This window comes from Canis lupus, chromosome 17, assembly GCF_048164855.1.
Source record: "Canis lupus baileyi chromosome 17, mCanLup2.hap1, whole genome shotgun sequence".
Taxonomy (NCBI): domain Eukaryota; kingdom Metazoa; phylum Chordata; class Mammalia; order Carnivora; family Canidae; genus Canis; species Canis lupus.
The window spans coordinates 22282229-22294948 of NC_132854.1; the positions used below are offsets into that span (position 1 = coordinate 22282229).

Consider the following 12720-nt stretch of genomic DNA (forward strand, 5'->3'; position numbering starts at 1 on the left):
TCTCAAATACATAAATATATAAATAAATAAATTATTAAAAAAAAACAAGTGACCCAAGGTCTCAAGTTTTAATTGAATTCACAGTATCTGACAAGTTAAACCATACTAATAAATTCAAACTGAAATAAAATTATATTCTTTCCTCACTGATTTTAATACTCTAAAAAATAGTCTCCACTGTAATCTCTAAAGCTTAACCAAAACATATTAGTACATTTTGTAATTATTTATTGTTTATTATTATTTATTTATAAGCCTTTTTGCTTTGCTAATATCTCAAGAAACATGTAAAGATCTGAAACTAATTATATGTCTGGTGGCAATGCAGGTGACAGGCATGGAATATAAAAAGAATTGCTGTCCCCTTGCAGGGAAACTACTTCTGACAATATCATTATAGGCTCTTCAGGCAAGACAGGATAGATTTCATCAGACAGGTGAAGATCGAACTAATCCAATAGTCTAGAAGGCTTAATGAGTTTTTGGAGTCTAAATATAGGTAGAGTCAACAGAATAATTTCAAATATTACAATCCTACTTTTCAGAATCCCACACTTTCCAAAAAAAAAAAAATGCCCTATATTTCAATTAGTGAATTTGGTGGGCTGCAAACACAACCCAGTAAGTATAGGATAGACTTAATGTCTGAATTTTAGTAATATAGGAGATTATAGTTTTTTAAAGTATTCATAGAAATTCCCTGTCTTCCTGCCTTCAGGCAAGAATTAAAGTCTCTTGTTTGTCATTTATTTTCAAAATCTCTCTAGTACAGTTAAAATATTCAGACCCATCTCTGACATCCTTCTATCCCCTATGACCTCCAAGAGCATCTGACATGGTAGCTACTCAGTCTGCCAAAACTAGTTTTTCAGTAGGCATTTCAATATGTGTGACCACAGGTGATAATCTAAATTGCTACTTGGTGCCAATACTCAATTCTCCAATGGTAACAAACCTTTTCCATAGCAGAGAAAAGAATGAATAAGCAGAATAAAAAAGCAACCTATAGAATAAGAGAAAGTATTTGCAAACTGAATATCTGATTAGGGATTAATACCCAAAATATATAAGGAACTTCTACAACTCAATACCAAAAAAAAAAAAAAAAAAAAAACACTTGATTACAAAATGGGCAAAGGGCTTGAATAGACATTTCTATAAAAACATACAAGTGTCTAACAAGTATATAAAAAGTTACTCAATGTCAAGGAAATACAAATCAAAACCATAATAAGATATCACTTCATACCTGTCAGATGTCTACTTTTTTAAAAAGTAACAAATGTTACTGAGAAACAAACGTACAGAGAAATTAGAACCCTAGTGGGATCTTGGTGGGGTTATAAAATAATGCAGCCACTTTGGAAAACAGAATGGTGATTCCTCACAAAATTCACACTAGAACTACAATATGACCCAACAATCTTACTTCTGGGTATAAACCCAAAAGAGTATCAATCGGTATCTTGAAGTGATATCTTCACTGTCATGTTCATTGCAGCATTATTCATAATACCCAAAATATGGAAACAACTTAGTGTCTATTGATGGATGAATGAATAAAGAAAATGTGCTGTAGAGTGGAATAGTATTTAGCTTTAAGAAAGAAAGAAATTCTGCCAAATGCAACAGCATGGATAACCCATCATGCTAAGTGAAATAAGCCAATGACAAAAGGACAAATACTGTATGATTTGACTTATATGAGGTATGTAAAATAGGTAAACTCACAGAAACAGAGTAGCATGGTGGTTGCCAAGGACTGGAAGAAAAGGTAAATGTCCAACATGTATGAGTTTTTAATCCACAAGGTGAATAAGTTTTAGAGGTCTGCTATACCTTTAGTGCCTATAGTTAACAATTCATTACCGTACACTTAAAAATTTTGCTAAGATGGTAGATCTCATGTTAATTATTCTTATCACAAAAGCAAATGCACATACCAAAAGCAAAGAGCAAGAGGAAACTTTGGGAGGTGACGGATGTGTTTATTAACTTGATTGTGGCAATCGTTTTGTGGATCGCTTACTAAAATCCATTAATTACATATGCACATATTTTTGGTATATAAAATATATCTTTTAAAAACAAGTCTTATTATTTTTTAAAGAGTTTATTTATTTATTCATGAGAGACACAGAGAGAGAGAGAGAGAGAGGCAGAGACACAGGCAGAGGCAGAAGCAGGCTCCATGCAGGGAGCCCGACATGGGACTGGATCCCAGGTCCCCAGGATCAGGCCCTGGATCAAGCAGCACTAAACCACTGAGCCACCCGGGCTGCCCTAGACTCTTTATTTTAAAACTATTTGTACAACTCTTTGATTCATACATGCTACCACACCAAAAATGAAGCTTCCAGAATTCAGAAGCTCTGCCTGCTTTTATCATTACCTAGTGTAATGCCTTCTGCATATTTGGCTCTCCAGATATGCATGTAGAAGATGTACATGTAATGTATCTTCATTTTTGATGGGTTAGATTTTTTTCAACATTCTAACTTCACCATAAAATTATCATTTTTATAGGTTTTCCATGCTTTCCAAGCTATCTCCATTTTCACTTAATGTCTTTTCATACAACAAATCCTATTCATAGTCTTTTCAGATTATTTTAGTAAATAATGAGATTATGTAGTTAAATTTCTAGAGGGAATATTTTAAAAATCCTTGATTTTTAGGATTATGTCAGTTAAACACAATTATCACTTTTGCCAGAAAATATTGACTATGAACCTAATCTTGCAAAGGCATCTGGGAAAAAAAAAGTTTAGCAATATTCTACCAAATAAAAAGCAGTTGAGTTGTCCTCTCTACTATTAAAAGATTGTCAATACCATAAAAAAATGTAAAAGAATCATTCCAAATTGAAGGAGACTAAAGGGACATAAAAACTAAACACATCAAGTGCCCTCCTCAATGCACTTAATGGGATGTTATACTATATGTTGGCAAATTGAATTTAAATAAAAAAAAAAGTTTTAAAAAAGGGGGGGAGCACCAGGGTGGTTCAGCGATTGAGCATCCGCCTTCAGCTCAGGTCATGATCCTGGGGTCCTGGGATCGAGTCCCACGTCAGGCTCCCTGCATCGAGCCTGCTTCTCCCTCTGCCTGTGTCTCTGCCTCTCTTTCTGTGTGTCTTATGAATGCATAAATAAAATATTTTAAAAAAAGAGAAGATTCAAACAACAACAAAAATAACTAAATACATCATATACTCCTAAACCAATGTGGGGATTAGGGAAGCAAATGCTTTAAAAAGCATCACTGGACAATTGACAGCATTGAATAACATTGGTTATTATATAAATAGCACTGAATATATTTTAACTTTGCTAAATTTAATAATTGCAGTGTGCTTACCTAAGTACTTTTGTTCTAAAAAATACTCACTGAAGCATTTGGACTAAAAAGCATGTTATCCTCAAATGATTCACACACAAAAAATACTTGTATGTCTATATTTATATATACATAATATATAAACATATATATATATTTGAGAGAATATGTATTTGTATAAATATTGTTTTTATATACATATAAATAGCCTCTGATTTTGGGAAGCTGAGTAGCTGAATACCTATTTTCATATAGGATATCTATTCATCTACATACATGCGCACACACACACCTAGAATGTGATGCAATTGTGTCAAGATAATAACATTTAGTCAATCTCTTTGAGGAGTAGGTATGAAATCTTTATACTATGCTTATATTTTTTTACAAAATTTGAGATTATTCAAATAAAAAGTTAAAAATAATTCCTCATAAACTTATGTTTACATGTTCATCTGACATACAGTTGTCTACCACTATTATTTACGCACACACTTTTCAAGAAAGGTTTCTGTGAAGTAGGATAGCGATTTGGAGGCCAAGAAATGCAGGATGATTTGGAACTCCTGTCAGCCCTAAGAGAGAGACCAAATGGCAAGATGGGCTTTGTACCAACAAGGACTTGGGACACTGCCAGTCTGTCAGCAATGTTTGCTCCAGTGCAACTCTACAAGGCTGAGTATTTGCAAAGGTTGGATAACAGCAGGACAGCACCTGCAGGAATGGCTGGCAGAAGCTGTAGTGTACAACCTTAGACTATGTGCCACCAGTGGAAATTCCTGTGAAACATCATTAGCCAAGTGACCAGGCTGGTAAATGACAGTCAGATTGCAGGCAGCTGAGCTTGAACAAGACAAAGACATCAGAAAATCTCAAGATGAAAAGAAAACAACAGAAATAATTCTAATTTTTACATGGAGCTAGTGGTAAAAGAATACAAAATGAAGATTAAACAATTTTGCTTACTTATTCCAATTTGTTAAGTGCGCCATCACCAGAATAACTAGAGACATAATATATAAATTTATAAATGTAAAAATACATTTTAATCATTGAATCATAGGTATCATTGAAACCAGATATTTTAAACCTAAATATAATAGACTGAAAACCAGAATGCAAAACTATGTACAATTATCTTAAACAAAGCTAATATAAAAAATCTCCACATGTTAGGTTATAAAATAAACTGCACAATCTTTTGCTTAAATGCTTTTTAACAATTTAATGAAAATTAGAAAATATCTTAAAGTTTTAGACTTTTTTGTACTAAGTGGAGTACCTGGTATGTCACAAAGATGGGGAATACTGGGGCCAATGTGGAAATAATGATCATAAGTCAATTATGATTATTATGATAGTCATGGTTAATTCAGTTTGTGCAATATACTGAATATGGTAGTCCACAAGTATTTTTTCCAAAAGTATTTTTAAAAGAGTAAGCAATAGACAAGTTTTGAGGAAGAGTGTATTTCATATATATTTTTTATGTAAAAAAAGAATATGAAAGCTGGAGCTGTGCCAAAGAAGATCAGAGGCATATGGAGAGTGGTTATGCAAAAAATACAGAAAAGATTTGGAAGGAATTACAACAAACTAATGAACATGTTGTTTTCTAGGCCAAATTTTGCTTTGTTTTATTTTCTGATGAGTGAGAGAATTTTTCTGTCTCCTTTCACAATAGAACAGATTGGTGGGGTTTGTGTGAAATCAATCATCAAACATGTCTCATTTATCTTAAGAAAAATGCCCAGGTTGCACTTTTAATTCTGAAATTGCAATAATAATGAGATTTTTTTTTTAAGATTTTATTTATTTTTTCATGAGAGACAGGGAGAGAGAGAGAGAGGCAGAGACACAGGCAGAGGGAGAAGCAGGTTCCATGAGCCTGATGAGCCGATGTGGGACTTGATCCCAGGTCTCCAGGATCACACCCTGGGTGGAAAGCTGTGCCAAACCGTTGACCCACCTGGGCTGCCGGAGATTTGTTTTTGAAATGCTTACTTTCAGTTTATCCATATTGCTTATTTACTAATACAAGACCAGGGTAACATACACGTTTAAATAATACAAATATCCTGATTTGAAAGAGACAATAGTCAGGTTGGGAACACAGATATGTAATAAAGAATTAATTACTGGCAACACTTAGTAATATCATGAGTTGAGGATTAGAAGAGTGGGGCCCCTTTGTGTAATTAGAACATATACAAGAAGAGAGTTATTTTTGGCTGTGAGAGAAAGCAATAGAGATGTCCCAGAAAATGTTACCAATTAAATTCTAAAAGATTGATTGGCAATCTTCTTAGTGGCTAAAGTAAGAAAGTACATTCTAGGAAGAGACAAAGGTATGTTTAGAGATTTATAGCCATAACATTTCAAGGTACACTTGAGAATCTCTTCTGGTTCAATGAACTTGTGGCAAGAAAAAAAAAAATGAAAGGGTTGTGTTAATTATTTCTGTAAGGATCATGGTGGGCTTGTAGATGACCAAATAAATGTTAGCCTGTAGTAAGTGGTAGGCTGCAGAGGAATGTGAAAAATACAAGAAAGTTTGTAAGAATAATTTGTAGCACTACAAAGACAACATCATAGAGAAATCTATATCATAGGAATATCTCTGGCCAACAATTCAGCCCTATTCATGGCTCACCTGATTGGGTTAGGCTCATCCAAGGCAATATTCTTTCTTTTTTTTTTTTTTTTCTTTTTCTTTAAATTCAACTGATTTAGATCTTATTTGCATCTGAAAAACCCCTCACAGCAGGAATTATGTTAGTGCTTCACTGAATAATTGAGAGAAGGCAGGTATACTTTAGGAGTGGGGATCTTGGGGACCCTTATGGATTGAGCTGAATTGTGTACCCCCAAATTCATATACTGAAATTCTAATCCTCTGTACTTCAGAATGTGACTTTATGTGAAAACAGAGTCATTGAAAATTAAATTGGTTAACATGAGGTCATACTAAAGCAGGGTAGTCCCCAAATCCAGTATGACCGGTGTCCTTTTGAAAAGGGAACATTTGGACAAAGACATGAGTACAAGGAGAACGTCATGTGTACAGGAAGATGGCCTCCTAGAAGTCAAGGAAAGAAGCCTGGAACAAGGCTGCCTCTGATAGCCCTCAGAAGGAATTCACCCTGCCAACACCTTGATTTCAGACTTCTAATGTCTGTAACTGTGAGAAGATTAATTTCTGCTGTTTAGGCAACCTAGGCTGTGGAACTTTCTTATAGCAGTCCTAGCAACTTAATACAGGACCATATTTAAACTCTGCCTACCATGGAATATTTTTAAATTATTATCATCTTTTATCTACTACAGTATATTTGCCTGTGGTTTCCTTTGTCTGCACTATTCTTCTTCCCACCAAGATACACTCTGCCTTGTGAAAATAATTTATCAGAGAAGCTTCTCTTTAACTGCTCCGGACTAGGTCAAGTCTCCTTTATTATATATGAACATAAATTCAAGTACCTGTACTTCATGGCAGTAAACAGCATTGCAATTTTACATTTACTTGTGTGAATAGTTTAATGTCTTTCTACTCAGTACAATATATATTTCATGAAGGTGGTGAAAGTATCTATTTTATTATGCCATATTTTTTGGATTCTAACAGCACTTGATACTCAGAAATGCTTAATATTTTATATATTTTAAATTAATGATTGGCCAGCTTAATAAATGAATAAAACCCAATTAATTGACCAGAAAGGCAATTTAGAAGAAAGAAGGGTTGTGTTAAAAAAATATTGACTTTAATTTATGACATCTTAATTTGAAGTACTTATGAAACATATAAATACCTATAAATTAAATAGTTAAAAAGACATGGCGTGTCTGGATTTTAGGCTAGAATTCAGGTCAATAATTTGGAGATGTCAGCATATACGGCTTTCGTTCAAATATAGTAATGGGTAAGATTTTTCAGAAAGACATAAAAAGTGTTAAATATTGAAAAATTCATGCTGTATATTTCTTTTGCTTTTGACAGTATGTTATTAATGAGTTTGAAAATAAAGAATATACAAAAGTAGGGAAAGAAGAAGAAGTAAATCTAAAATGAGGAAATCCAGGGCAGCCCAGGTGGCTCAGTGGTTTGGCACTGACATCTGTCCAGGGCGAGATCCTGGAGACCTGGAATCGAGACCCACATCGGGATTGCTGCCTGGAACCTGCTTCTCCCTCTGCCTGTGTCTCTGCCTCTCTCTCTCTCTCTCTCTCTCTCTGTCTCTCATGAATAAATAAATAAAATCCTTAAAAAAAATAAATAAATACGAGTATTGAACCAGCCTTGCATCCCGGGGATAAATCCCACTTGGTCATGGTGAATAATCTTCTTAATGTATTGTTGGATCCTATTGGCTAGTATCTTGTTGAGAATTTTTGCAAACATGTTCATCAGGGATATTGGTCTATAATTCTCCTATTTGGTGGAGTCTTTGTCTGGTTTTGGAATTAAGGTGATGCTGGCCTCAGAGAATGAGTTTGGAAGTACTCCATCTCTTTCTACCTCTCTGAACAGCTTTAGTAGAATAGGTATGGTTTCTTCTTTAAACGTTTGATAAATTCCCCTGGGTAGCCATCTGACCCTGGACTTATGTGTCTTGGTAGGTTTTTGATGACTGTTTCAATTTCTTCCCTGTTTACTGGCCTGTTCAGGTTTTCTATTTCTTCCTGTTCCTGTTTGGTAATTTGTGGTTTTCCAGAAATGTGTCCCTTTCTTCTAGATTGCCTAATTTATTGGCGTATAGCTGCTCATAATAAGTTTTTAAGACCGTTTGCATTTCCTTGGTATTGGTAGTAATCTCTCCTTTCTCATTCATGATTTTATTAATTTGAGTCTTTTCTCTCTTCTTTTTAATAAGGCTGATCAATGTGATTGATCATATCAGCAAGAGAAAAACAAGAATCATATGATCCTCTCAATAGATGCAGAGAAAGCATTTGACAAAATATAGCATCCGTTCCTGTTCAAAACTCTTCAGAGTGTAGGGATAGAGGGGACATTCCTCAGCATCTTAAAAGCCACCTACGAAAAGCCCACAGCAAATATCATTCTCAATGGGGAAGTACTGGGAGCCTTTCCCCGAATATCAGGAACAAGACAGGGATGTCCCCTCTCACCACTGCTATTCAACATATTACTGGAAGTTCTAGGCTCAGCAATCCGACAACAACAAAAAAATAAAAGGCATTCAAATTGGCATAAGAGAAGTCAAACTCTCCCTCTTCGCAGATGACATGGTACTGTACGCAGAAAACCCAAAAGACTCCACCCCAAAATTCCTAGAACTCATACAGCAATTTGGCAGTGTGGCAGGATACAAAATCAATGCCCAGAAGTCAGTGGCATTTCTATGTACTAACAATGAAATTGAAGAAAGATAAATTAAGTAGCCAATCCTACTTACAATTGCACCCAAAAGCATAAGATACCTAGGAATAAACCTAACCAAAGAGGTAAAGGATCTATACCCTAAAAACTACAGAACACTTCTGAAAGAAATTGAGGAAGACACAAAGAGACAGAAAAATATTTTATGCTCATGGATTGGAAGAATTAATATTGTGAAAATATCAATGCTACCCAGCGCAATTTACACATTTAATGCAATCCCTATCAAAATACCATAGACTATCTTCAGAGAGTTGGAACAAATCATCTTAAGATATGTGTGGAATCAGAAAAGACCCCGAATAGACAGGGGAATATTGGAAAAAAACATAGCTGGGGGCATCACAATGCCAGATTTCAGGTTGTACTACAAAGCTGTGGTCATCAAGACAGTGTGGTACTGGCACAAAAAAACAGACACATAGATCAATGGAACAGAATAGAGAATCCAGAGTGGACCCTCAACTTTATGGTCAACTAATATTCGATAAAGCAGGAAAGACTATCCATTGGAAGAAAGACAGTCTCTTCAATAAATGGTGCTGGGAATATTGGACAGCCACCTGCAGAAGAATGAAACTGGATCATTTTCTTACACCATACACAAAGATAAACTCAAAATGGATGAAAGATCTAAATGTGAGACAAGATTCCATCAAAGTCCTAGAGGAGAACACAGGCAACACCCTTTTTGAACTTGGCCACAGCAACTTCTTGCAAGATACATCCATGAAGGCAAGAGAAACAAAAGTAAAAATGAATTAATGGGACTTCATCAAGATAAGAAGCTTTTGCACAGCAAAAGAAACAGAACGAAACCTACAGAATGAGAGACGATATTTGCAAATGACCTATCAGAAAAAGGCCTAGTATCCAAGATCTATAAAGAACTTATGAAACTCAACAGCAAAGAAACAAACAATCCAATCATGAAATGGGCAAAAGACATGAACAGAAATTTCACCAAAGAAGACATAGACATGGCCAATAAGCACATGAGAAAATGCTCCGCATCACTTGCCATCAGGGAAATACAAATCAAAACCTCAATGAGATACCACCTCACACCAGTGAGAATGGGGAACATTAACAAGACAGGAAACAAATGTTGCAGAGGATGTGGAGAAAGGGGAACCCTCTTGCACTGTTGGTGGGAATGTGAACTGGTGCAGCCACTCTGGAAAACTGTGTAGAGGTTCCTCAAAGAGTTAAATTAGATCTGCACTACGACCCAGCAATTGCACTGCTGGGGATTTACCCCAAAGATACAGATGCAGTGAAATGCCGGGACACCTGCACCCCGATGTTTCTAGCAGCAATGTCCACAATAGCCGAACTGTGGAAGGAGCCTCGGTGTCCATTGAAAGATGAATGGATAACGAAGATGTGGTTCATGTATGCAATGGAATATTACTCAGACATTGTAAACGACATATACCCACCATTTGCTTCGACGTGGATGGAACTGGAGGGTATTATGCTGAGTGAAATAAGCCAATCGGAGAAGGACAAACAGTATATGGTCTCATTCATTTGGGGAATATAAAAAATAGTGAAAGGGAATAAAGGGGAAAGGAGAGAAAATGAGTGGGAAATATCAGTGAGGGTGACAAAACATGAGATACTCCTATATTTGGGAAACGAACAAGGGGTGGTGGAAAGGGAGTTGGGCGGGGAGTGGCGGCGACTGGGTGAAGGCACTGAGGGGGGCACTTGATGGGATGAGCACTGGGTGTTATGCTATATGTTGGCAAATTGAACTTCAATAAAAAAATAAAAAATAATAAATAATAAATAAAAAAATAAAAATAAAAGGAGGAAATCCAACTCCAATTTATTTACCAATGAAAAAACTGTGGCCTGGTGGTATATATATGAATTACTTTTTAATAAGCTTACTTTATTTTATAATTGACATATAACAATATATTAGTTTCAAGTGTATGAAATAATGATTTGTGTGTATATGCAAAATGATATCACAATAAGTCTAGCTAATATTTGTCAATATAAATAATTATACAAAAAAAATCTTTTTTCTTCTGATGAAGACTATCTATTCTCTTAGCAACTTCCAAATATGCAATACGGTATTATTAATACCACAATATACATTACAATTACATTACATCCCCATGACTTTATTTTGCAACTGGAAGTTTGTACCTTTTAACCACCTTCACCCATTTTGCCCACCCCCACTCCACCTCCGGAAACCACCAATCTGTTCTCCGTGTCTATGAACTTGAGTTTTGTTTCTTAGATCAAGTATAAGCATTTTCATTTCTGGCTCCACTGATTTTTTAATTGGAGAAAATTACTTCCAGAATCTGTAAATTACTTATTTTTATACATTTGTTCATTGTTGATGTTACCATAACTTTATATTTATTTCTGTTTTTCATGGGCATTTTGAGAGAGATTAGAAGAGATAAGGGTTATGGCTTTTGTTACATCCATTTGAATGGAAAAACTTGCATTTCATATTTTAACAGATTGGTTCTAAACTCTGGCTGAGCATTAGATTCACATATGGAATGTTCACATGACAGGAGTTCATCAAAGCCAATGAGCGCAGTCATGGGAGTAAGGCCCTGGCTTTGTATATAAATATCCATAAGTAATGTTAATGTAGAGCCAAAATTAAAAATTACTACTTTCAGAAAGCATATTAAAGATATAGTCTTTATATAGTCTTATTTAATAGAAATATTATAGGCAAAGAGTACATTGAAATTAGCAGAAAAGGGACTCCCTTTAGAATTACCTGATGAAAAATCTTCAACTTAAGTCAAAAGATCCCATTCTCTAAGATTCTGAATTTAAAAAAAGAAATATTTTTCAAGTTAGTAATCTTTGAATCTATCACTGTATAAATTAAAATGATTTTTCTTTCTTTTAAATATAAGCCTGTATAGTCTTAATTCAAATTATAGTTTCAACTCAAATTTAATTCACTTAAAAAATCACGTTATACATTTTGGAGGAATAAATAGAAATAGTTTATTTTTTTTCTCCATTTGGAATAGCACATATGTACACATATGTAATATGACATTATATAGGAATATTTTCACTTCTGTAATTCATTATTTTCAATTCTTGAAATAAATACTTCAGTCCTATATACTATAGTTACATGGATGCTTATAGTAAATAGATCTCAGAAGGACCATAGTTTTTACTTACCTCTAAAAGAAGAATTAGAAACCCATTCAGCTTATTTATGATTGGAATTATTTAGTATGAATGAGTATTTATTAGTTAAGACTTTCAATTAAATGAAAGATGATCATATGTTTCAGACTGTCCAGGTTTATATTTCTTGTCCCAAGTGCCTAAGAAAGTCAATGCTCTAAACTTTTCACTCTCAAAAAATCTACAGTTTGAATGATAAATTCTATGATCTCCTTAGTTTTAATTCACAGAAAGCAAGAATCAAACTGGCTTAAACCTAAAAAGGAATTTTAATGGCTTATGCAAGTAAAATTTCCAGAAGTACTCCACTCTGCTCTGGTTTATAGTCAGGATCTATTCTGTATCCTTTAGGAGCATAATGATGTGATTTTTTTTTCCCTTTTAGGCTGTTCAATTAACCCATGGATTAATTATAGAAGACTACCCATCAAATTATTTTTGACCTTGGCCAAGAAACAAACAGTAGAAAAGTTGGCCAGTTAGAGGAGAGATTTTTATGAAATATCTCCTCATCCTTGAATACAGTAGAGATGAGATCCTGACTAAAATGATGGAACAAGAAATAGAGATTTAAGTATGCTAGAAATTCTCTAGAAAAATGCTTCTGAATCTTAATATATACGTATATCACTTGTAGATGCTGATTCCATAAGTCTGGAGTGTGCCTTTAGTTTCTGCAATTCTCACATGTCCTCAGGGCAGGCCCATACTTCTGGTCCATGAACCATAAACCCAGGTGCTAGGCTCTAGAAAAAGGAATTCAAAAACTTGTGAAACAA

The 12720-nt window shown here is 34.6% G+C and overlaps 1 long non-coding RNA gene across 1 annotated transcript in view; it reads left to right on the forward strand.

Annotated features, from left to right (window-relative positions):
- LOC140608325 (uncharacterized) overlaps positions 1-10557 on the forward strand; it is a 34858-nt gene extending 24301 nt beyond the window's left edge. Inside the window, exon 2 of the long non-coding RNA XR_012010341.1 lies at positions 8214-10557. This is a non-coding gene — a long non-coding RNA (uncharacterized lncRNA). The remainder of the gene's footprint in view (positions 1-8213) is intronic.
- Positions 10558-12720: the final 2163 nt, after the last annotated feature.